At 44.4% G+C, this 23393-nt stretch overlaps 1 protein-coding gene across 1 annotated transcript in view; it reads left to right on the forward strand.

Moving 5' to 3' along the window:
• The first annotated feature begins 5168 nt into the window (after positions 1–5168).
• Positions 5169–23393, forward strand: part of LOC117728210 (carbohydrate sulfotransferase 8-like) — a 150765-nt gene continuing 132540 nt past the window's right edge. The window contains exon 1 of the mRNA XM_034529008.1: positions 5169–5931. The gene's annotated coding sequence lies outside the window, so the exon portion shown is untranslated. The remainder of the gene's footprint in view (positions 5932–23393) is intronic.

Raw genomic sequence — 23393 nt, forward strand, 5'->3', positions numbered from 1 at the left:
ACACATTTGAATACTGTCAAAGTAAAGTAAAGGATAAATCAAGGTTCTTTCGGCACCAAATTGGATGCATGACATCCGACTTAAAAAAAAAAAAAACAGCAGATGGAGCCGCCTTGAAAAAGCACCTGCATAACAGGGGAGGATGTCCCAGGCTGTGATACGACCCAAAACTAGAGGAGAGCCAGAGCTCTACAGCGTGTGATTGACTCTGGGGTCGTGCATTGATCAATAAATGCTGCAATGTACATAAACAAGTGCTGTATTGTTAATCCATTGGCAGCGATGCTGGTGTTGTTTTCACCTTGTGAGTCGGTGTGTCAGTCATTGGGGCCAAATGTGGTCCTTATGTAGCGGGAACTACCACAGAGTTGTTTTTGTTGTGTTGAAGATGTCTGTCTGTCTGCCTGTCTGTTTGTCTGTCTGTCTGTCTGTCTGTCTGTCTGTCTGTCTGCCTGTCTGCCTGTCTGTCTGTTTGTCTGCCTGTCTGTCTGTCTGTTTGTCTGCCTGTCTGTTTGTCTGCCTGTCTGTCTGCCTGTCTGTCTGTCTGTCTGCCTGTCTGTCTGTCTGCCTGCCTGTCTGTCTGCCTGTCTGTCTGTCTGTGTCTCTAGCTCTCTCTCTCTCTCTCTCTCTCTGTGGACAGATTTAGTAATCGTGAACTGTGCAAGATGCAGTTTACAGGTGTGTAGTTGCGATCTTTTAAAAGAAAATGATATTATCATTAACATTATTACTGTTGTTAGTTCAAACATACTCTTACGTGTTAAAAACAGTGTCCTTCAACATAAAGGAAACTAATTGAAACAGCAGCTATATTTTAAACAATGGATTAGTCACTCTTTCAAGCCTGTAATCTAACTCCATCTTACAATACAATACATTATAAAAGACATAATAATAAAACATTTATATTTAAACATTGAGGTATTTTAGCATCTGTCCGTTTTTATGGCAAACATGACAAGCTCCACCAGTTCCTAACAAATATTGTGAATATCATGGCACACCTGTGGGAAAACTTTATCACATAGAGGTGCATAATATGAGAATACTGATTGCCTCTCAACGGCTCTCAACATGGTGGACGCCTGTAGCTAGCGGCGCTAACAGAGTACAAATGTACTAACAGAGCTAACAGTGTTTACCTGTGGGGGAACCCGGAGGGTGGGTGCTGCCCTTCTCCAATAAAGTCATCATTTAAACCATTTGAAGCACGTTGGTTATTGCAAGGCTGTGATTGAGCTTTAGTAGAAAAAAAGAAATATTCTGCAAACGTTTGAGGGCCTTAAGCCTCATAAGTCCGGCCCCTGGATGCCTGAAATCAATATTGAATGTTCTTTTTGCACTCTGTTTCCTTCTGAGCTATATAGCAAATTGGTAGCCGGGTGCCAGCAAACCTGGAAGATACCTAAGTCAAATATATGACGGTGGGACAAGCGCGGTCACAACTCATCCCTTCTCTGGGAGAGGCAGGTCATCCCGTGGTGCTGACACAAACATGAATCCTCCGAACTCGAATGAAGCCATCTCAAAGCGCATCGCCCTCGACGACGGGCAGGTGCTCTGAAACGGATAGCGGCGGTTGTTCTTACTTTCCTCACCGACGGAAGATGTGAAGTTAAAAAGGACAACAACAAAACCAAAAAGATAGGAAAAACGAAAAGAAAAAGGGCCTAAATGCACTGTACCTCAGAGGCAAAATGCACAGCCACCCACAGCGGAGCCGGCTGATTTTGCATCGACGCAGTCTGCATTTTTAAAAGGATCACCGTGAGCTGTCTGGCTGTCGGAGCATTTGCAGATAATTGGCATATAGAGATACAAAAAAACAGTACAGCCGACGGTTCATCCATCCTACCGATTTTTTTTTTTTTACTGTCCACACCCCTATATTGGAATGCTCTGCCAGAGGGGATTGGCTTCCCGCGTGGTGCCTTGCCCGTCAATTGATCAGGGGCCCGACTCTGGCTTAGCGTACGCCCTCGCTGGAAAACTCAAATGAGGCGCGGCACAAACGCATTCATCTTCATCAGAGGAGCACAGGGATAAAGTATCGGGGAGTTTCTCTTTTGTGTGCAGCAGAGACACAGGCAGGCGATCGCTGCTGCACAATACGTCTACGATGGAGCTACATTGCAGGTCCTTTAGCCCATACCCAATTAAGTGTTTGCCCACCACGTTCTGCTGTTTGCACTTTATTTCTTACTAATTTTTCCATTTTCAATACATCGAATCTCTCTTTATTTCCGCCGCGTCTCTTTGACAAATCACCACTCCTCCAGAAGTCTCTCTGACCGCGGTGACAACACGTCGGACCTTTATGTTTGTGGCCTGTGTGTACCGGTCAATACCGAGGAATAAAACAGCCCCCGCAGATGGAGAACCCTGGATTTACTCTGGCTGGTGTAATTTATTAAACTGTTGCCCATGCCCATTTATCATAATCAACCAAAGGGCAGCGGGGCCAAAAGAGCAATTTAGAGCACCGCAGAGTTATGCCACTGCTGAGTGTTATAGTGTGATATAAGTTTGAGGAAGATTATATAAGGCAAGATTGGACCTCGGGGTGCAGTTTGTGTCTGCACGCAATGCATCATTCATAACTTGAGACCTATAGTTTGTGCAGAGGGTCGACGGTGAATGGCGAAAATAAATTTGGCGTGAGCGCATTTTGAGGTAGCATCCGGCGGGCCAGATGTGGAGAACATATGGAGGTTTATGGCAGATTTTGTAAAGCAACTGAGAAAAAGAAAGGAACAAAAAACAGCTTTTCAAGCCACTGAACATTTCAGCTGCACGTTATTTTCTTTGCATCGATGCACCTTGAAAAATACTTCAGTTCAACGAAGGAAAAGAAAAAGAAAAAAGAGACTTTTTAATCCGTGACCGTACCGATGTTCTGCGGGGGGCTATGTAATTGGCAACTGGTTGCTCTGGGGCACTCTGGATCCCTACACTATTGATTACGAGTAACACCAGATGCCAGAGTTGGATGAGCGATGAGTGGCGAGAGGATGGGACTGATGAGTGCGCCATGAGGGGGTTGTTTGTCTTTTGGCCAGGGAATGGTGTCAAGACTCGAGAAACCTCCAAAAGATTCATCAGAAGCTCGCCGTCCGACCCGGCGGCACGTTCATTAAAGCACGTCGGACCTGTGAGCGCTTCCAAATTTGAGATGGCGCTTGATACTCGATAATGACAGAATTATTCATCACTTCTCAAAAGCTACTATGTTCATAACTGGGCATGATGGAATTAGTTTCTTTAATCGACAGCATGCAGATGACACGTCGTTGTATTCGTAAGAAAACCAACAACAACAAAAAACGGTCAGTGTTCCTTTGTTAACAGTTCCTTTATAAAAAAAAAAAGGCACACTCAAGAGCGCATGCACGGATTTCAAGGGCATTGATATCCAGGCTGAATTTTCCAGGCACGTCGGCCGATACCGCACGTCGGTTGATACCGCACGTCGGCCGATACCGCACGTCGGCCGATACCGCACGTGGCGAGAGGCCCCCGCGGTCCCGGCGCGCCGCTGTGCTGGTGCCTCTTTAGATCCTCAGGACTTGGGCGATGTTTTGCTCCACTTACACGCGGCAGCTTTGTGAATCTGAAAAGGCTCCACAATGAAAAGCCCGTGCTGCAGTGGGTAGCAAAGCCTTTCCTCTGGGTCTGAATTAGTGTTCTTGGACTTGTACCCAGAGTCCCCCGCAGCCAAGAGCAGCCCAGAGAAGGTTTGTTTCCCCCTTATTCTCTGTCTCTCTACCGCCTAACAGCCAGCAGAGGGGGGTGTGCTCCAGTCAGGAGGAGCATCTGAGTGTCTCGGCTGGAGTTTTTTTTTTTTTTTTTTTCTCACAGCAGCCACACCCTTGAATGAGACTGCTCGCTGACATAACCACAAAAGACATTAATTTCAGCATAAACATTGATTACAGTACAAACATTGTGAAAAATGAAAAGCACCACTTCTACCCGTGTAGTAGTCTATAATAAAGGATAATTCAATATTATATTAACTCTGATTACTTTAAAAAGCTCATCCCAGATGATGGAGATGAGCACGCCTGGCAGCTCGAGGCAAACAAATTAGTCCTCGCCAGCATCTGTGATAGACTTTCCCAAAGGGTTCTAAAGTGAGTTTTTTTGTTGTTGTACTTGTTCTAGCTGTCACTTAGGAAACACAACAGGAAAAACACACTGCCTCTGTAGATCCAAGTGAACCATCTCCCTCCTGCACAATGCAGAGGGCTAATATTTAGAGGGTTTTTTTTGTAGAAAAAAAACAGGTTAAAGAAAGCCCTTCTGCAGGGCTTTATGAAATAGTCTGAGATGAATTATGCACATCCACTGGCTTTTGATATCCATCCCACAGGGCCTTTTCTCTTTTCATTAAAGCTCCTATTTCTTTTTCCAACTATGCATCCCTTTTTTTTCCGAAGAGAAAATGACTGGGCAAAATCCATTATTTCAAATCAGTGTATGATTAAACAGCTTATTGTGTGTGTGTGTGTGTGTGCGCTTTTTATTACTTCACAGGACTTTCATACAGGAGACCGTTGTCCATGTTTGCTGCAAAACTAGAATTTATATTCAACATTTAAGTGACGTAATTAAGGACACTTTTCTGTCTTCTGTGACAAACTTTTTTTAAAGGACACATGTCCACCGCAAGAGGGGAACCCGGAGCATCAGTGTGAAGCGTGTTGGCGAGTTGGGACTGGGCCGGAACTTGAATAGTCTGTCATATCCACTCTGATGATTGAACATAAGTGACTTAAACAAGTTATCTAAATATATTCAATTATCAAACGTGAAAAATAAGTCAGACTTAGACTTCCTGTCAATGCAGTTGAAACAAATTGGACACACCAACCAGGTCCCTAATTGAGACGTCGTGGCCCAATCACGTGTTTTTAAAAGTCTCGAAGTCCTTCCTCGGACACGAGACGTTCTCAAACACACAGTGGCACTGTTTTCTAAATCATCAATAACACCGAATCCATAACTAATTAATAGTGACGTCGGACTTCGACGGACCCGTGATGTCTCCGTCTCAAGTCTCTCACAAAAGCGAGACATCCAGTTTCGGTTGCGTTCGTTACAGCCGTGCACGTGACCCGTGGCGCGCCGATGAAAAAAAGAGAAGAAGAAAAGACGTCGGGGTTCTCATAACGATGGGACGCGGCTGCTCATCCATATTAGAAGAGTCTTTAATGAACTCAGCCCGAGCAGAAGACACTCCTCCTGCTCACGGCACTCCGCTGTAGCTCCCGTACCGAGTCGATGCGCGCGAGGAGGGAGACACAAAAAGAAAGAAAAGAAACCCGCCTCATCTTTTCTTTTTTCTTTTTCACCAGCGTCGTCTCGAAGACACAGAAGACAGCGCTGCGAACGGAGATGTGCTCCGATAGCAGGAGAAGCCCGTCTTGAAGTCGCTGTTTCCGCAGCCTCCTCGCGCCCGCGAGGCAGACAGGCACCGACCGGTCCTATGGGAGACTCCGCGGGGATGCGCACGGAGTGAAAAAAGAAGAAGAAGAAGAAAGAAAAAAGAAAAAAAAAAGGGCAAGCGGCATTGTGATTGATCTAGAAACATTTTTTTTTTTTTTTTTTTTAAACGTCGGGTCTCGGGCGGCGATGTTTGCTCCGCAGCGTCGACGCGGCGGCACGATCCAACTTGAAGGAGACGTACGTTGTTTCGTTTTATTCACCGGGGCGGCACAGGCGCGACGCGTTCACCACACCAGCGTCAACCTTTAAAGTTGCATCACCCGCCCCTCTCCTAAAAAAGAAAAGAGGCGGACGCGCTGTCCGCGGTGCTGAAATCAGAGCGACTTGGCTGATCAACTAGTGCGGGAGAGGAAGCCGCTCTCACTTGGCTCACCTGCTCTGTACGGAGGAGCTCCGTGGCTCTGATTCCGCAGCTTCGGCGAGGTGAGTCCGACACGATGCCTTTTGCTTCGCTATTTCACGTCCACGTCTTTCGGAGATGTCGTGTTGCAGCCTTCCTTTTAAACAATAGAAGAAAAAGACCACACTCCTTTATCTGCTCGGGTGTCTTTGTGTGCTGCCCCTTAAATGTCTGCATGTGCTTTATTTTGAAAAGTTTGATCCTTTAGATTGACTATAGCAGGTACGGTATCAGACACTGTTTGGGCTGGTTAATGCTACAGTAAAATACAAATTATTATACAAAGTATTGATAAAGTACCCACAGATGTCACAGACTGCCTGTTGAGTTCTCTTTTGCCGTTAGGTATTTTAATTTGCTAAATTGTTTCTTTTGTTGGCCACTCTGGTTTTTACTTCCTGCTTTCAAACCTTTTCACACTAAAGTTTGGGAATACAAGTGCTGCTTGTATTTCCCCCCTGTTCTACTTATTTATGCTGTGCATCCCATTTACTTTGAATGCAAACATCAGACCGTGGGGGCCGTTTGCACAATTAATCACGTTATTGCATATGACTGTTATTGCATTTGGTTTTCATGCAGCTGTTAAATCAGTTTTGCGCACACACACACACACACACACACACACACACACACACACACAGGCAGATGTGGGTTTAACACTGGCATGTGCATCATGCTGTGTGTGTGTTGTGTGTGTGTGTGTGTGTGTGTGTTTGTGTGTGTTCACATTATGCACAGTAAAGAACTCCCAGCAGTAACTACTGTGGGAGCCAGCGGTTCGTGTTTGTGTCTCTCACTTTGCCGCCTGCTGGTACCTCATAACTTCGTATTGGCCCGGCTCCTCTATTGTGGCTCCCAAAAAAATTGGATTTTCGTGTCTTTAAAAAACAAAAAAAACAAAAAATTGTAACCGATGAAGAAGCTGAGCAATATATTCCACGTTTCCATGTTGAATGACTTTTTAAAAATTCTAAAACGATCAGGACAGAGTCTGTGCGTGTTGAGGGGGGGGGGGGGGGGGGTGTCACAAAGGATTGGTGTTTTTCGCGGTGGTACCTCGAGACAGGACTTTTTAAAAAAGGTTTTGGTCTTGACCACAAAGGCGGCAAAATCAATCAACGTGCTGTGCATCATCGCTGCGATTGCTCATGGAAAACAAAAGAAAATCCCCACAACACAAAAATTCCCCTCTACAATGGCAACTTTTTGATGCTTCTATCAGGACATTTCATACTCAGTATACAAGCCAATGTAAAGATGCAAATGATCAGGATCATTCATTTGTTTTTCCCTGTGAGTGCTTATGGAATGTGGAGCTTTCGGATCAACGCAAGGAGTGCCTAGAATACTGTTTGCACGATCCACACTTCGCATCCCAGGTGTGTCTCATACACATACAGGCATTGTGGGACTCGCGGCGGTCTCGGTCTTGACTCTGGCCTCCGCCCCTGAAAGTTCCGGCCTTAGTCTCGGTCTCTCAATGCACACTGGCACATACTGGTTCTGGTGGTTTGATTATTCGGATCTCAGATGGTGTTGTAATTGGCAAGCACTTGCTTATGAATTCATCGCCCCGTGTCTAACCACTCAAATCCAGCCAGTCTTTGACAGTATATATTACCGGATTAAATAAATATATATATATATAGAGAGAGAGAGAGAGAGAGAGAGTCAGAGACACAACATTGTTGAGTGCAGCAATCTTAAAAAGGTTTTGCCCGTGTCTGTATATCTGTAACCCTTTCCCAAGGACGGACAAGGATTCCTGTGTCCGTTGCATCACTTCACGCGATTCTTGCATGCCCGTACTAGAGCAGATGGGATCTTCTCCCTTAATCCAGCCAGACTTTGTAATTTTTCTTCTTCCTCTTATATTTTACACGGAAAGCTTGTTTGAGGTACTTGGCCCCGTGTGCCAGATTCTGATACCTGCCATTCGCGCAAGGACAAACCCGCAAGATCATCATGACAGACGGAGCTGTGATCGCTGTGTGAGGTTGCTCGGTGGCGAGCAGGGCACACGCCGGGCACACAGCGGAGAGCTTTTTGACGTGTACAAATTGTGCTTGAAGATGCCGCGCGGCGTCCCAAGGAGGCTCAAGGAGCTGGCGGGGGGAAGCCAGGCGAGCGCGGGGGACATTGTGCACTCCAGATGGCCCTGGGAGGCCAGAGGAAGAGAGCCGGCCAAGCCCAGCTGGGAGTGAGGGAAGCTGGACTGCCGGTGTATATGTGTGTGTGTGTGTGTGTGTACGTTGTATTGTGGGAGGGGAGGCGGGATGAGGGAAAACAGTAGAAAGACAGAGAGAAAAGAGGCATGTCTGTGTCTGTGCCAAAGGAGGTAGGTATTGGGGAGAGTAAATGAGAGCGAATGAAACAGGCGCCTCAGTGTGTGTGTGTGTGTGTGTGTGTGTGTGTGTGTGTGTGTGTGTGTGTGTGTGTGTGCTTGGTACTAGTGAAAGGGAAAGTGTGGGAGGGAGAAGAAATAAAAGAGAAGATGAAGGAGCCTGTGTGTGCGTGTGTGTGTGTGTGTGTGTGTGCAATCGTGTGTTTTAGTGTGTGTGTGTGTGTATGTGTGCATTTGAAGGAGTAACAGGGTTTGGAGATTCAGCAAATGAAAGAGAGAAAGAAACAGGCGAATGGTGTATGTTTGTGTGTGTGGGTGGCTGGGAGAGAAAATGAAACTGGAAGAAGCCTGCATGTGTGTGTGTGTGTGTGTGTGTGCCTGTGCATGATTGCAGAGAAAGCCTTACGAGAAAAGGCAGTAGGGACCAAAAAACAAAACACTGGAAGATTTTTAAAAAAGGGGAACGCGTGTGTGTATGAGGGATGGGAGGGAAAAAAATGAAATGAAAGAAGTGGGATGTTTTTGTCTGTGTGTGTGTGTGTGTATGTATGTGTGTGCGGAGTGGGGGGGTGTGGGGGGGGGGGGGGGCACACGTGGGTGGGTGGTCTTATTGCTGACAGTGGTATTTGCTGATAGCATTAAGGAGCAAATTACAGCTGCACGGGGAACATAACATGGAAAACAAGTAAAATGGTGTGTTAACTCAAAGATAACTAGTGGTGCGATGTACTCAGCCGCCGGCGTGTACAAGTTGGATGGCGCGTGACGTTTGGGGGCGCCACAAGCTCGGATATTCACTCCATACTCCAACTGAGTTGACGCCTCACATGCGAGACACTTTTCTTTTCCTGATCTTTTTGTAGGCGACGCTCTCTGCCTGAAACAAGTGAAGCCACCTGAGAACGAGCGGCGGCGGCTTTCACGGAGATGACTGACGCCTCGACCGTTTCTGTTTCTGTTTTGGGGGGGAAGGTCTGTCGGAGATAGGGAGGCGCACTCCTCGTTTCATTCCGCCACGTCTGCTCTCTGATGGAATGGAGCATGATCCGCACTTTGATCACAATGAATTATTCCTATCCTTGGCTATAAATATGGTCTCTCTCTCTCTCTCTCTCTCTCTCTCTCTCTCTCTCTCTCTACTGAAACCAGGAATCTGTGCTTGCCTCAGAGTGGCGTTCTCCTGAGTGTGTCACTCAGCTCTGGTTGTTTTCCTCACACTGGGAATGTAGTCTTCTGGAGAAGAGTGTTTATACTCAATCCAAGAGAGGGAGACAGACTATTTTGTGCAAAAAACATTGTCGGCTCCATATGAGAAACAATAAAAGGTCTTAAAGGACTGGGTTGGCGTTAAAATGTAAAGAAAAGACCAAAACCCCAAATATGTTGGCCTCACCGTCACTCCTTTCAGACCTCCCCTTGCTACACCCGGACAAAGCGAGGGTGAATAAACCCATCCCCGCCGCCTTCATTGAGAATGTATTGAACATCCATCCATCCATTATCAGCCGCTTATCCAGGGTCGGGTCGCGGTGGCAGCAGGCCCAGCAGGCCGACCCAGGCTTCCCTCTCACCCTCAACATTGTCTAGCCCGAGAACCCCAGACCAGCTGGGAGGCGCCCAGGAGGCTACCTGGTAAGCTGCCCGAACCACCTCAGCTGACTCCTTTTGACACAAAGGAGTTGCTGCTCAACTCCAAGTTCCCTCCTGATGTCCGAGCTCCTTACACTATCTCTAAGGCTGAGGCCGGTCAGTGTTGGCAAGAAGTGGCAGGTTACTTACCTAACACGGCAGTGACACGTTAGGTACTCTTTCCATCCCTGGTCGAGTCCCACAGCAAATTAGGACCTATTTTATATTTCCAGAAGTTACAGAGGAATATTTTCTTTAATGGGGCAAACTGGCCAAATGTTCACACTCCTTTTATGTTCTGTTTTTGGTCTAAATGATGAGAGGAAAAAAGCTGCCTAATGCTTCATGTTCAGCAGCTAGTTAACATTTCTCATTGTCTTGTTTGTATAGAGATTTCTTTTTTTAAAGTATTTGTTCACTCAACCTGCGGATTTCAGTCAAATTTAAACAAACAAAATGTTCTTACCCTTAGAAATCGTCAACTCTTAAGTTATTATCTCCGCCAGGAAGATCATGCCATTGATAATACATGCGTCCCTGAGTGTGTGTGCACCTCTGTGTCTGTCCGTGGCTCAAACTTGTTGCAGCAAACTGCTTATTATTTATGGGTGGCCCGTTATGGCTGCATGCTCGAGGACCTATCGTGGTTTCTTTCATAGCCTGTTTTATAAAGCTACTGACTGGCAGCTGACTTCTCACTCGCTGCTGTTCAACAGCCCCCTGTCGGTAGAGGCCGCTAGTGATAACACAGCTAAGTGCATCCCTGACCGTGACATACCCAGCTTCCATTTCCTAAATGGGTGACTAAAACATTATAGTGCATGTATTAGGGCAGGGGTCACGAATAGGCGGACCTTTGTATCCGGACCTAGAACTAAAACCAATAGATAATTGAGTTATTGAATTATTACATTTTGACGGAGCACTTCTATTTTAATCAGCGCAGCTTTTCTAGCCCTTACAGCAGCGGTCCACAACCTCTTTTGTGCCACGGACCGATTTCGTGTAAGACAATATTTTCACGGACCGGCCTTTAAGGTGAGGTGGATAAATATGACAAAATGAAATGATACGAACGGCATGAAAACAAATATAAAGTATTATCGCCCCATATTATGCAGAGCAGGCGTGTGAGAATCACCTGTAGCGAGAATCACCTGTAGCGAGAATCCCGTATTTGAAGGAGGACTCCTGATATTGTCTTTTGATTGCAGTTTTCTTTTTCTTGTAAGTCGTAGGTTCTTCTTCTGTCACCTCATTGGGCCTTTTCCCAAAAAGGCGTTTGTTTTTTACTTATTATTTATTAGTCGCTTGTGGGCTTACATTTTGGGGTAACGTATGTGTCAAGAGGCACAGAGGCACAAATGGATGTATCTGGTCATTTTTCAAAATAAAACATCTTTTAGACAGTGATAATAAATTAAATATTTCTTTCATTCATTCTTTCTGTGCGTCCCGGTACCAAAGGACCGCTGCCCGGTGGTTGGGGATCACTGCTTTACAGCACTGGTTCAGAGGTCCTGGAAACACACCGACCAATTACATGCGTTGTACTTCACATCTCGTGATGCTACTCAGCCAATCAAATATGCGTATTCCGATAAACTTCCTGACTTGAGGCAGATCTACACACATGGGGGAGACGGAGCGAGAGATCGAGTTTTCACGAGAAAACTGGTCAGTGAGATCAGAGCCTTCAACCAAGGATGGACAAACTCTTAAATGTTAATTCTTCCCAGGGGGCAGCTCAAAACCAGTATGTCTCATGTGTTCAGAGACCGTGGCGATATTTTCAAAGCGGCAATGTGAAGCTCCACGAGACAAAGAGCACATCTTTTGAGCAAACGTACCCACTCACAACCAGAAAAATAAACCTTGAGAGCCCAATATGATCAGAATCCTAACACAGTAATTCACTGCCCAACAATGATGTTTACAGAGAGGGGATATAACTGAAACATGTGGTTTCAACAACCAAAGATAAGTCCCTGCACACAAATCTATCTTTTAAAGAAAAGATGAGAATAATATAATATCGTGGCTTTTTTGGGTGACATCACTTCACACCTGAATGAACCGAATTAATAGCTGGAAGACAATTCAGTTCAATTAATTTTTTTCTTAAATAAGGTACTTTATTTTAAGATTTTTCAAAAGTTTTCTGTTCTGTAATTTATTCTTGAATGAATCCAGAAACAAGAGAAGAACATTTATCTATTCTTAGATTATGTATTATTTATAATTCCTCCAGTTCAATTTGAAAACTGTCAATAAATATTGTTTACTATTATTCGTTATTTATTTGATTTGACATTCAGTTGTTGACTACATACAGACGTTAATACAACTACTTGGCTACTTCAATATACAGTATATGGACCTTTACATGAGGAAATGATCTCTCATTGGACCTTGCTAAATATTAATTGAACACCCCTGCATTAGGGACTATTATCTGCCATTCTGTAGGTGGAGATGTGGACAATTTCATAAGCTCCTGTCCTAAAAGTACAAGGGGTTAACCAGTGAGGTCTGTGCATAGTTGGTGTGTTATCGTTATTCTAATGAGGAGTGAAGGAGTGAGATAAGGGGGATATCTGACCTGATGATGTGTTAACCCTGAGGCCATAACACGCATTGACAAGCTAGCTGCAGCACTGGCAAGAGGAATAACCAACAGAACTCTAGCAGTTGAGGCTTAATGATTACAAACATCCCACAATTACAAATCAGGTCGGATCTCAAGATCAATATCAAGAATAAGTTGAGCTGCTCTGTGTCGCAAGAATGTTTTTGTATGTAAAGCTGGATCATCCTTGAAGTCTGTAACGCGTGTAGCTTGGATCGGGAGCTGATTTTTGATATTATTTGCATGCAAAATTAGCCACAGCATGTCCACATGATTTGGTTTCTTCTTTTTTATAAATATGCATCATTTTCATCAGCAAAATCCTGATAGCAACAGCTTAACCAGCACAGGGACACACAGGCAGATGGAGCTGCAGGCTCTCAGGTGAAAGGTAGAATTGCAGGTACAGCTGGTTAAAAAAAGTGAAATACTGTCTGTATTTTAAAAATATAGAAGAAATTGATCTTGATTAATACACATCCATAGTGAGTATTTAAGGCAGCAAGATGCTGCATGTGGGATGGACTCATCCATTAAAGTCATCCATTGATAATTGTTGTTGGACAACAATAAATCTCTATTGCCCAGAGGCTTCAGCTACACCATACCATACTTGTAAGAAGGATTGCATTGATGTTGGTTCTAGTGCTTTCACGTTATTAGTTTACAATGAGAACAAACAGGACACCTCCAACTTTATCATTTCAGCAACAGGTCTTGCTTGAACGAGATTGGGGCGACTGTGGCTCAGTGGAAGAGCAGATCAGAGGATCGAGGGTTCGATCCCCGGCTCTGCTAGTCTATGTCGATGTGTCCTTGGGTAAGACACTTCACTCCAAAGGAAGTGCTCCCGTAGCTTGGCCCTGGCTGTGCCTGCAGTGTGTGAATGTTGGATTGTCCTAATGGGTAGGTGGAACTTTGCATGGTAGCCCCTCCCATCAGTGTATGAATGGGTGTGATCGGGTGAATGATGTCATGCTGTGTTAAAGCGCTTTGAGTGGTCGTAAGAATAGAAAAGCATATAGAAAAGCGCCGTACAGTCCATTTACCATTTAATGGCAAGACCAGGTCAATAAATGGATTAGTTCCAAGTCTTCTTGAATACAGCATGATGTTCATTTAGTAAATGATGGTCCATTTAGAGTCAAATAGACCATAAAGCAGGGTATGCTTTAGGGCGGGGCTACTTTGTGATTGACAGGTCGCTACCGCAGCATTGTCCGGTCTGTGTGTTGTTTGGGTTTTCGTCTTAGAACTTTAACCCTTTCACAGTTTGTTTTCAGTTCATGAAAGTTGGTTGTAACATTACAGCCTCCTAAAAATATCTTATCCAGCATTCAATTGTACTTAGCTCCACCCTGTTATGTTATATAAAAAAAAACAAGATCGCGCCGTCCAAAAACAAAGATGGCAACAGACAACATTTTTGCGGACCCCTAATTCATTGGAACGCCATCAAACCAGATGTAGCCAGCTTTGTGTGAATACATCATCTCTGAATCACAGAGCCGACTACAAGCTCCTGACTGGGATAATCAAAACGCTTCTGATGTGTCAGGAACAAACCCACAGTACAATTCTTAAGAGAACACGGACGCAGCGACAAAGAGTGGCTTCGGGCTGTGCTTTTAGGAACCGATCAACAGAGACCGCATCTACATCCTTGTGTATCAATGCGTCCCACGGGTGTTTGGCTGAGTTTAAACACAAAGAAAATTCCCGGCTCCGTTTTTTGCACGGCGGCCTTTTCTTTTTCTTTTTTTCTCTTTTTCACCACATCTTCTCACACCGCCTCGCCCATCAAAGTGTGGCGCTATCAACCCATCACCTCTAATGGGAACAAAAGGTCGACCCTTAATTATTCATTTGGGATGTCAAACAATGCTTGCCGGTTGTTATTTAGGGCGGGGGAGACCCGCTGAATAATTCAGGGATCAGGATTCTCTTTCCTCCGGAAAAGAAGATAGAAAGAAAAAAAGAGGGCGGCGCGGCGGTTCAGGTGTTTGTGAGAGTCTTATCTCCATGCAGGAGCCCTCTGTCATTCCCGGGCTGACCTTGGCTGTCACTGCGGCGGCGACACGGGTGGCACGGAAGGTGGCGGGGACTCGTGTTCCTCCCGTATCTGCAGGCCTCCTCCACACAGCCAGTGTGAGTCGGAAGGACTGCAGCGAGCTGGCTGCTACTTCTCTGCTGGCCCCCCCGCCCACCCCCCTCTCGTGTCTGTTTACAGTACAGCGTGTGCCACGCTGCGCCGGGCTGGTGCCAGTGTATGATGGCTTTTACATTTATTTCTATTTTTATAAAGCAGATCTCTCCTTTACAACTCTGCTTTCCACTCGAGGTATGTTTCTGGGTTGTTTTTTTCCACTTGCGATGTCGATTGCTCTTAAGCTGCTTTCCTAACGTGTTTAAAAAAAAAGAAAAGAGGGGGGTTATCGTAGCGGAAGAGGCAAAAGCAGATATTAATACTATTAAAGTGCATTAAACTGAAGAATGCTGTAATGTGAGTCACTTCCCTGGAAGGATTAGGAGGGAGGATTCCGAGTTAGGAGAGAAAGTGGAAATGATAATCTTGTTATGCGAGAGGCAGGGAGGAGGAAGGAGAGGGACGGAGGAAATGTGTGTAAGGGAGCGAGCGTGAACGAGGGAGACACCGACCTAATGCCAACTCTGACATCTCTGAACAATAACAGAGGTGCACACACACACACACACACACACACACAGATACAGTCAGCGTCTATCAAGCAACGCATGGTCGAGCGGCAGCCGAGGAAATTGAACCAGAAGCATGTTTGTCACTGCAGATGCAATCAACAGCGTGACCCTGATCTTCCTGCAGCCGCTGCCTCACTGCCCTGTCTGTAGCACTCGGTAGAGGCGAAGTCTTCAGCTGCATGGAGGGATATTACAGGCGGATCTGATGTATTTTTTCTGCAATTGTCAGGAAAGTTGAAATACGTCTTTTTGAAAACGGATAGCGTTGGTTGAGTGAGGATGAAACCAATAAACAGCTGAACCATTGCTAAAGTCCTGCCCCCAGGGTCCGACTCCTATCCAGCTCTGCTGTGCGGACTCTCCTGCAATCGTTTCAGAAGTTCAGCGTCAGCACATTGTTTAGTAGCGTTAGCACCGCCGTGCGTTGCTAGCTACCGAATGTATACACCGCTTTAGCTTTTAATTGATTGTAACAGTGTCATCGTCTTCTGTCTCGATCTTTAGGCGATGCGCTGGCTCATTGTTGGCTGTAGCTCCTATCTTTATTTTTTACAACCGTTTTCGCTCCTGAATCTGTTTTACATCCTGGAGATATCCTTTATAATAGACCCTTGTAATGTAATTTATCCATGTTGTGCAGTTAGTGACTGTGTGGGCTCCATAGTAGCTCTGACAGCTTGACTGAGTAGCAGCGGGGGGCCGGGGGGCAGCGAAGGCTCAATTACTATCGTAGCTCCAAGTACGTTCTCTAGTTACTCATCAGTATCCACGGTTTTATAGCCATTCAGGTACTACTAACTAAGAGCTAGGTCATTTTTAGGCGGTTAATGATTCGTTCCACACTCATTCCCCGGGTAACCACTCACAGTTTTTTATAAAATGTTACCAGACCACAGGAGAGACAAGAGGAAACGTATTATACCCGTGCCTGGCCTGACAATAAACAGGCATTGCCACCTCTGCCAGTAAATCATGGCTTCGTATACATTCGTGCACTAGCAGCCTTGTCTGTGTGCCTGACACACAGTGTCGTTATTGCCATAGCTTTCTAGTGGAAACAATCAAAAAGAAAGTTACGGATTGGAAGAAAATACCACGATTATAAATCATGATCATTGAGTGCAGGTACAACAACAAATAAAAATGGTGTGTGCCGAATTAACAGCTGCCTCCCACCTGGACCTGGTTCATGATCCAGGCTGATGAATTGGGTGAATGGAAAGGGAATGCTATATTGGGACGCCGAAGCTCATGGGGTCAGTTCGTGATGCCAGTATTTCTTTCAGAGACGCTGCCCTTATTGCCGCCGTACAACATGCCGAGCAGTGACAACGATCGTTTATCTCGTAGCTGGAAAAGAAAAAAACACTGGGTTGTCTCCCTAGAAAGTGAGTAGGAGTAGGAAACAGGAGGGGTGAGTAGCAGCCTCTTCTTTCTTTCAGGCGGACAAGGTGACTTGCTCAGGGTCAGGTGCTCTGCTCTGTGAGTCCGAAGACAGCGTGGTGCCTGGCAAACCCAGAACCAAGGACACGCCCACGCTTACTGCCAGCCTCTCGCTCCGCCGCGGGGCAAAAAAACCTCCGTTAACTCCTCCGGATCCAGATGCTGATTGGTAATGCCAGAGTGTGGCTGCCCAAGTTAATAAGTGAATTGAATTGAAGCTTGTCAGTAAAGACTTGGCAACACATTTGGTTCTTCCTGATTGCAGCAGTTAGGTCTTAATTTCAACAGTGGGGGGGTTGATGGTTCCCTCATAGGGCAATCAGGCAAAAACGCTGAATCCGCGCACGTCCAAGTTTAGAGCTTTGAAATAAAATGTGCCGCTGATCCAAAGAGTTGGTGGATAATGTGCAAGAAGAGAATTCATGAAATGCCGGAAGACGTTTGGTCTCTTAAAACTGATTGAGCTCATAATCTCAGTCCTTTTGTCAAAAGAATGTATAAAGAATAATTAGACATGTTTAATACATTATTACTTAAATGAATAAGGCAAAAGGCATGGATTTGATTCAAGTGGACTGTAGCACATACATACATAGTGCCATTGCATAGAAACTGGCATAATATGCATGATGCATATCAGGCACTATATTCACCCATGAACTAATACATTAAATCAGGTTTCATTATTATGGGGAAATGATTCAAGAGATTAAATGAAAACTCCCTTTAGACCCTTTCATATCATGTCCCTGGTCATATTGTGCAAATATTAAACAATTTATTGATGCAAAACGATTTTTTTTCTTCATATTTAATATATCAAAATCCAATCATCTTTTGTCCCCGTAAAACACAATATGACCTGTTCCTCTGTGAGCTGGTTACAAACCAATTTTCAACCAATAATGTCATGACACCCATCCATCAATCACTGTGGAGCCACATTGTAGCTAAACTCTAAGCCTGCCCAAATATTATGTTCCACTGAGGAATAAACACGGCACAGAAGCTAAAGACGCTCTAATCTGTTCCACTGGGACTTTAAAAAAAGAAGAAAAATAAGAAGTTTTGGTCTGGCGTAAATTGCCGTTAAGCTGTTAACCATCCAATCCATGTCTTTCCCTCTTTAGCGGAGTCAATACAAACACATCTACCTTGATTGCTATTTAATGTTTATTGTTAAGTGATAAATTTCAAGCGCCACCATAATTACATCCCCCCTCGTGAAGGAAAATAAATCCTTCTTTTTTTTGTTTATCTGCTTCTCCATATGATTAAACAAGAACCAGAGGCAGTGGATCGCTTATTCAATTAGCGTTTCATTCACGAACATTTAATTACCCACAATCTCTGCCCCCTTTGACCCTGCAGGGAGCTTCCTATGACTAATGAGTGCACTTACCTGATTTCCTTGCCTGGGAAATCACACTAGTGTCTATTTCAGAAGGCAGAATATATATATGTATATATATATATATATGTATGTATATATATATATATAGGGACTGAAGATTAAAGGATATATTTTTTGGGTGGGTTCGGGGTGAGTATGTATTTACCAGGGAAGAGGTTTCAGGTCTTGTATTGAAGGCTTCCAGCTGTTCACCGTACTCCAGCCAGACACTTTGATCTCCCAAAAGCCTGTGTTGCCACAAGTCGTCACAATTATTACTGTGCACCTGTTGATCAGCACCTCACAAAAAAAGGGCTCTATTTTAAGTTGTGATTACTGCACATTCTGTACTCGATAAATCATGCAATCATGATGTGAAATACTGGCAGGTTTTTCACCATCGGGGCACGGAAACGCCCCTTCTATAAACTCATTGATGTGATTGTACTGTGATGATGCACATCAATGCTGGTGTTAATATTTACACGTCTTACTGAGTAAAACATGGGACTTATCAGGCTTTCGTCATACGGAGGTGGGCGGGGTTTAAACCTTTCCGCCCCTTGCCCACTTTTTTGTTGTTGCATTTTTCAAAATGATGCAGTGGGTGTGCTTCAGCTCAGACTGGAGGGTGAAGTCTACACTTCAAACAAAAATCACGGAGCTCATTACACTGTAGATGAATATATATGTCAGTTGCTCCCTCTGTGACTTCTTATTCTCTCACTCAAACAGAACTGTACGTTTTGCTCTCTCGTGGCGTGCAAATAATTACCACTAATTGGAGGCATGTAGAGGAAACTGCAACACATTGTAAACCTAATGGCCTCGGCATTAAAGGCTGCGGAAATCCACAGCACTTACACAACATGGCTAAAAATAAGTGGATCTGCCTCCAGTTGGCTCTTGACCTTCTGTTTACTTTGATAGCAGTGGGCATTATGGATCAAATGTAGGCAGAATTTGTTGCAGTCTTTGTGGCCAAGTTCATTTTATCTTCTCAATTTCCAAGCAGAAGCACGTTCTGTGAAGGCGGACGGCTGCTAGGTTGGGAGGAACAGAATCAAAGTTTGACATAAGCCATTCGTTTTCAGCCATGTTGTTTCTATAAGAACTTAGCCGGCGGAATTAATTTCCATGCGTCTTGTTATGATACACACCTGCTGCTCGGCGCTTTAAGCGGTGGGATATTATTCTCTCAACTTAAGTGCTTTGCTTTAAATATTAATGGAGGCCTCCTATTAATATTTAAGATAAAGGGGTTCCAGCGTCAGTGTCCGACTTTAAGTCTTCAAAAGGACTGTGATAAGTAAACTCTCGTCTGTGCTATTTAATGCGAATAAGGATCCATTTGTGCAGCCATTTAAAATGTATTAATTAGATGTGAGTAAATGATGCTTTGGTGTGGCCTGGTATCAAAGCAGGTATCCCACAGGGTTCAGCGGGGCAACCTGGTGGGCCCGTTGGTTGTGTAAAATGTGGGGGGGTTCCTCCGGCTGTCAACATCTTGGCTGTATTGACGCTAGTCTAAATGGGCAAAGAAGTGGACCATCGGTGGAGCTGCCTAACTTTAAGCCGTAACATAATTCAAACGTGTCTGAATACGAGTTGTATAAAAATTCATCTGCATGGACAGTTGTCATGTTTGTGCCAGGCAAGGTTGTAATACCTGGTGCCCCTTTCGGAGCCAGCCTCCGGTGGCCATTTGAGGAACTGAATGTTTTCTGCACTCCCACGTCGACTTCATTTTCTCAGCAACGGAGGATTGAAACTTGGGGTGAAACATAATTACACTTTAAAAAAAATGTTGATCTCTAGGTCAAATGCTTTGGCTTTTTATTAAGAGTTGACATCTTTAATTCCCAACATATCCACTCAAGGAAACACTTGTTTTCTTTGTGAGTAATTGATAAACATATTTACTAGCCTAACACTAGCTGCTAGCTGGGCCACGTGGAAGCAATCCCTCATTCATAGATATGCTCTGAATTTTGAATTCAGCACCTTTAACTTACTTCTTACTTTAACACAAACAGTGCTATTTCCCTAAACCTTGTACCTTATCCATAGCATTGTCAGATCATGAAACTGATTGACTTTTCGACAGTGATATATCATATTTTTTTAAGAAACAGACGCTAAGTTGTCGCGCTAGATCAGAAAAAGCTTTTATGGACAAAAAACAACAACAATTTAGTTTGATTTGGAGGCGGCAATTTGTTCCCTGCCAAAAGTATTCGCTGTTGTAAATTTGTAGCATACAAACGTGTTTTTCATGGCGACGGGATGGTCCGACAGAGAGTGAGTGAAGGCTTACTGTAAGCTCAGCCTTCGCCTCATCATTCATTCAGGGATACTGTACAGCCGATGTTCAAAGCTGCCCGACCACTGAAGCTCGTGAACAGTTACTCAGGGTTTTTTTCGGGGGGGGGGGCATTACTCATTCCCTTTCCCCGCTGCTTCAGGAAATCAAACCGGCACCTTCTTGATCACGGAGGTGCTTTTGTTACCTGCCTACTTGTTGTATGCTCAGTGATCCTTGCTCATGTTTGAACCGCTGACTTCACAAGAACAGAACCGACGGTGGGCTCGGAAACCGGCGTGCCAACGGGTCAGCAGAAGCTCCACCGTAGACGTCGGCGCTCGATGCTTTACAGACACGTCGGCCGAGTCGACAGGAATTTGTTTAAGTGGAACTCAGATAAGACGGAAACCGTGTTCTGAAGTGTTTTGAAACGCCGTGCTTCATGGTCGGAGAAGTAAGTTACAAGCCTCGGCGGGACGTTGGCATGGCGATACCCGTAGCACGCAGTCGGAGAGAGTGAGTTCAGCTTTGACGTGGTAGTTTGAATCTTTCTCTCCTTTTACTTTTGGATAAAGAAAATCTTTTCTTTTCATTTCATTTCATGTGCTAGAAAACCTTGAATCTGGTAAGTCTGAATTAATACTGCAAACGACCCGGCAGATGTTCCACGGCCGAGGCGGACAATACACCGTTACAGCCGAGGCCGTTCTACCAGCAACTTCTTTTTGGAGGATGGATTTTCAAATGCAAATATGTGCCGTGGGCGTGAAGAGAGAGAGAGAGAAATTTAATTTTTACAAAATAAAAGAATGGTATAGATGAGAAATATGGCATGCAGTTACCTTAGTTAGTACCCTTGATTACAAACCACGATCACACTTCAGGTGCTTACGTGTGTGGGTGACATCTAGTGGTGAGGTCGCAGGTAGCAACCAACTGAAACTTAACCCGTGTGCTTGTCGGAGAACTGCGGTGACCGTTGGGAAATGTGAAAACTCGAGTGGCCCCATCTCGAGCCAGTGTTTGATTTGTCCCTTCTGGGCCACTGTAGAAGCACGGCAACTGTCTCCTTTGTGTTTAAATATGCTCATTCTCAAGGTAACGAAAACAAATCTTATTTTCCGGTCAGTATACATGAAAGAAATCATACTTTTTAAATGTCGTATTCCATTTCTGCCAATAGAGCCCCCCCTGAATGCTAGACACCGGCCCTTTAACAAGAGGAGTCGACTAACCTCTCCGCTTGCCAAGCTGGGAGCATTTGCATGTGGCATTTATCACTTAACATGATGTGCAGACTTATTTGCTTATTTATGAATATTATTGGACAGTATAAATAAAATCCTATTCTGTGTGGATTGTTTATTGTCGTAACATCACAGAGCCACTATGACCACACATTTTTTCATATTAGCTCGAGATTTAACTTTACTATTACTATTACCTTCTCGAACAAGCAGTGTGTAGAAACCTGTTTGGGCGAGAGATTGATTTCCGAGTCCCACTGTTAAACATTTGTTGAGATAATCTTCCTGTAACACTACAAAATGTTATTTAGAAGAAAAAATGAATAAATATCCATGCACACGTTGGCCTGCACCCATAATCTATGATTTGATCCGCCGAGTTTATCATTTGTTGTTATGCAACAGTCTCGCATCCGAGAAACAGATGCAATTCAAGGGAGGCACGATAACTTGTAACATTGGGTTCATACCACTTTCACAAGGTGGCCTCTGTGACCCACATCCCGCCACTTCGATATCTTTTTTATTCCTGCCGTATTTATTGGAAAGTGACTCATCTTCTTTCTTTTTTATCGAACCGTTGTCACACCGTCGTACGTGATGGGACGCCACTGCAATCATGTCGCCATCCAACAATGTCTGTGAAGAGGTGCATGAGAAAGATTATTATTTGGCGGCATGACTCAAAGGGTACGGTCCGTCTACCGCGTTGGTCCAGAATTAAATATCTGACTGGATTGGTCCGACATGTAGCGCAGACAATTGGGGTCCCCGAGAGGAAGAATACCAATAACTGTGGAGATCTTGACTTTTGACCACCGTTTAATGTTTTTTAGTGAAATATCTCAACGACTGATGGACGGATTGCCAGGGAACCCGATTTCGGATATCCATGCTCTATCATCATTATGCTTTTAGTAGTGTATACATACATAATGTTGTCCTGCTTGAGATTTGCATGAGACACCAAAACATTTTTTTTATTTATTTTCTTAACAGGGCACCTGTTTTCCGGAGAGAACAGTCGTATTACATCTATATTAAATGTGTTTATTATTTCAATGAAAATGGTTGGCAAAGGAGAACATGTTGTAAAAGATAAAGTCAACCGTCCGCATAATCTCAAATGTTTCTCCCGCGCCGTCACCGGAGAACATGCCGCAGCATATCATTTGACACTCTGATATTGATTGTGCTGATGGTTGACGCGCAGAGGAGCTGGTGCAACAAGAACACCATCGAGTGAAGACGAGGTGGAAAGTTGAACAACCTGCACTGATCCTGCTATTAACAGGAAAATACGGGGCCCTATTTGCGGAGGCGTAGTCAGGCTGACTTAGAGAGCAAGCATAATAATGTCCATCAAACCTACAATAATGGCTTTGAGCTCTTTCTGTTCACTAGGTTCCTTTTGTATTACCTGTAGAGTAGCTGGGAAATAATAATTGCCTTTTTTAAAAAGAGTAGCTGGTGCTCCTTCAAGTTAATGGGCAAACCTTGAGAATTTTAATTTATTTTTTAGATTCCAGGTTGACCTTGACACATTCCATGCTGGGTGTCAAAGAAAATTCAGTTGAGTATTTCTGGATTCAATCAGTCTTCATTGAAAAAAAAAGAAAAAGGTTTTAAATATCGCCTCTCTGCTTCCGTTTTAAAGTTTTTCTACCAAAGTCGACTGCGCCTTGAAGTTTTGGAAAGCCTTACTTTTCTTTCTGCCGAGTCATGTTTAGAGTGAATGAATGATTTGGACCAGAGGGTTGTTAGAGCTGACCTC

The sequence above is a fragment of the Cyclopterus lumpus genome, chromosome 3 (assembly GCF_009769545.1).
Source record: "Cyclopterus lumpus isolate fCycLum1 chromosome 3, fCycLum1.pri, whole genome shotgun sequence".
NCBI classification, from domain to species: Eukaryota; Metazoa; Chordata; class Actinopteri; order Perciformes; family Cyclopteridae; genus Cyclopterus; species Cyclopterus lumpus.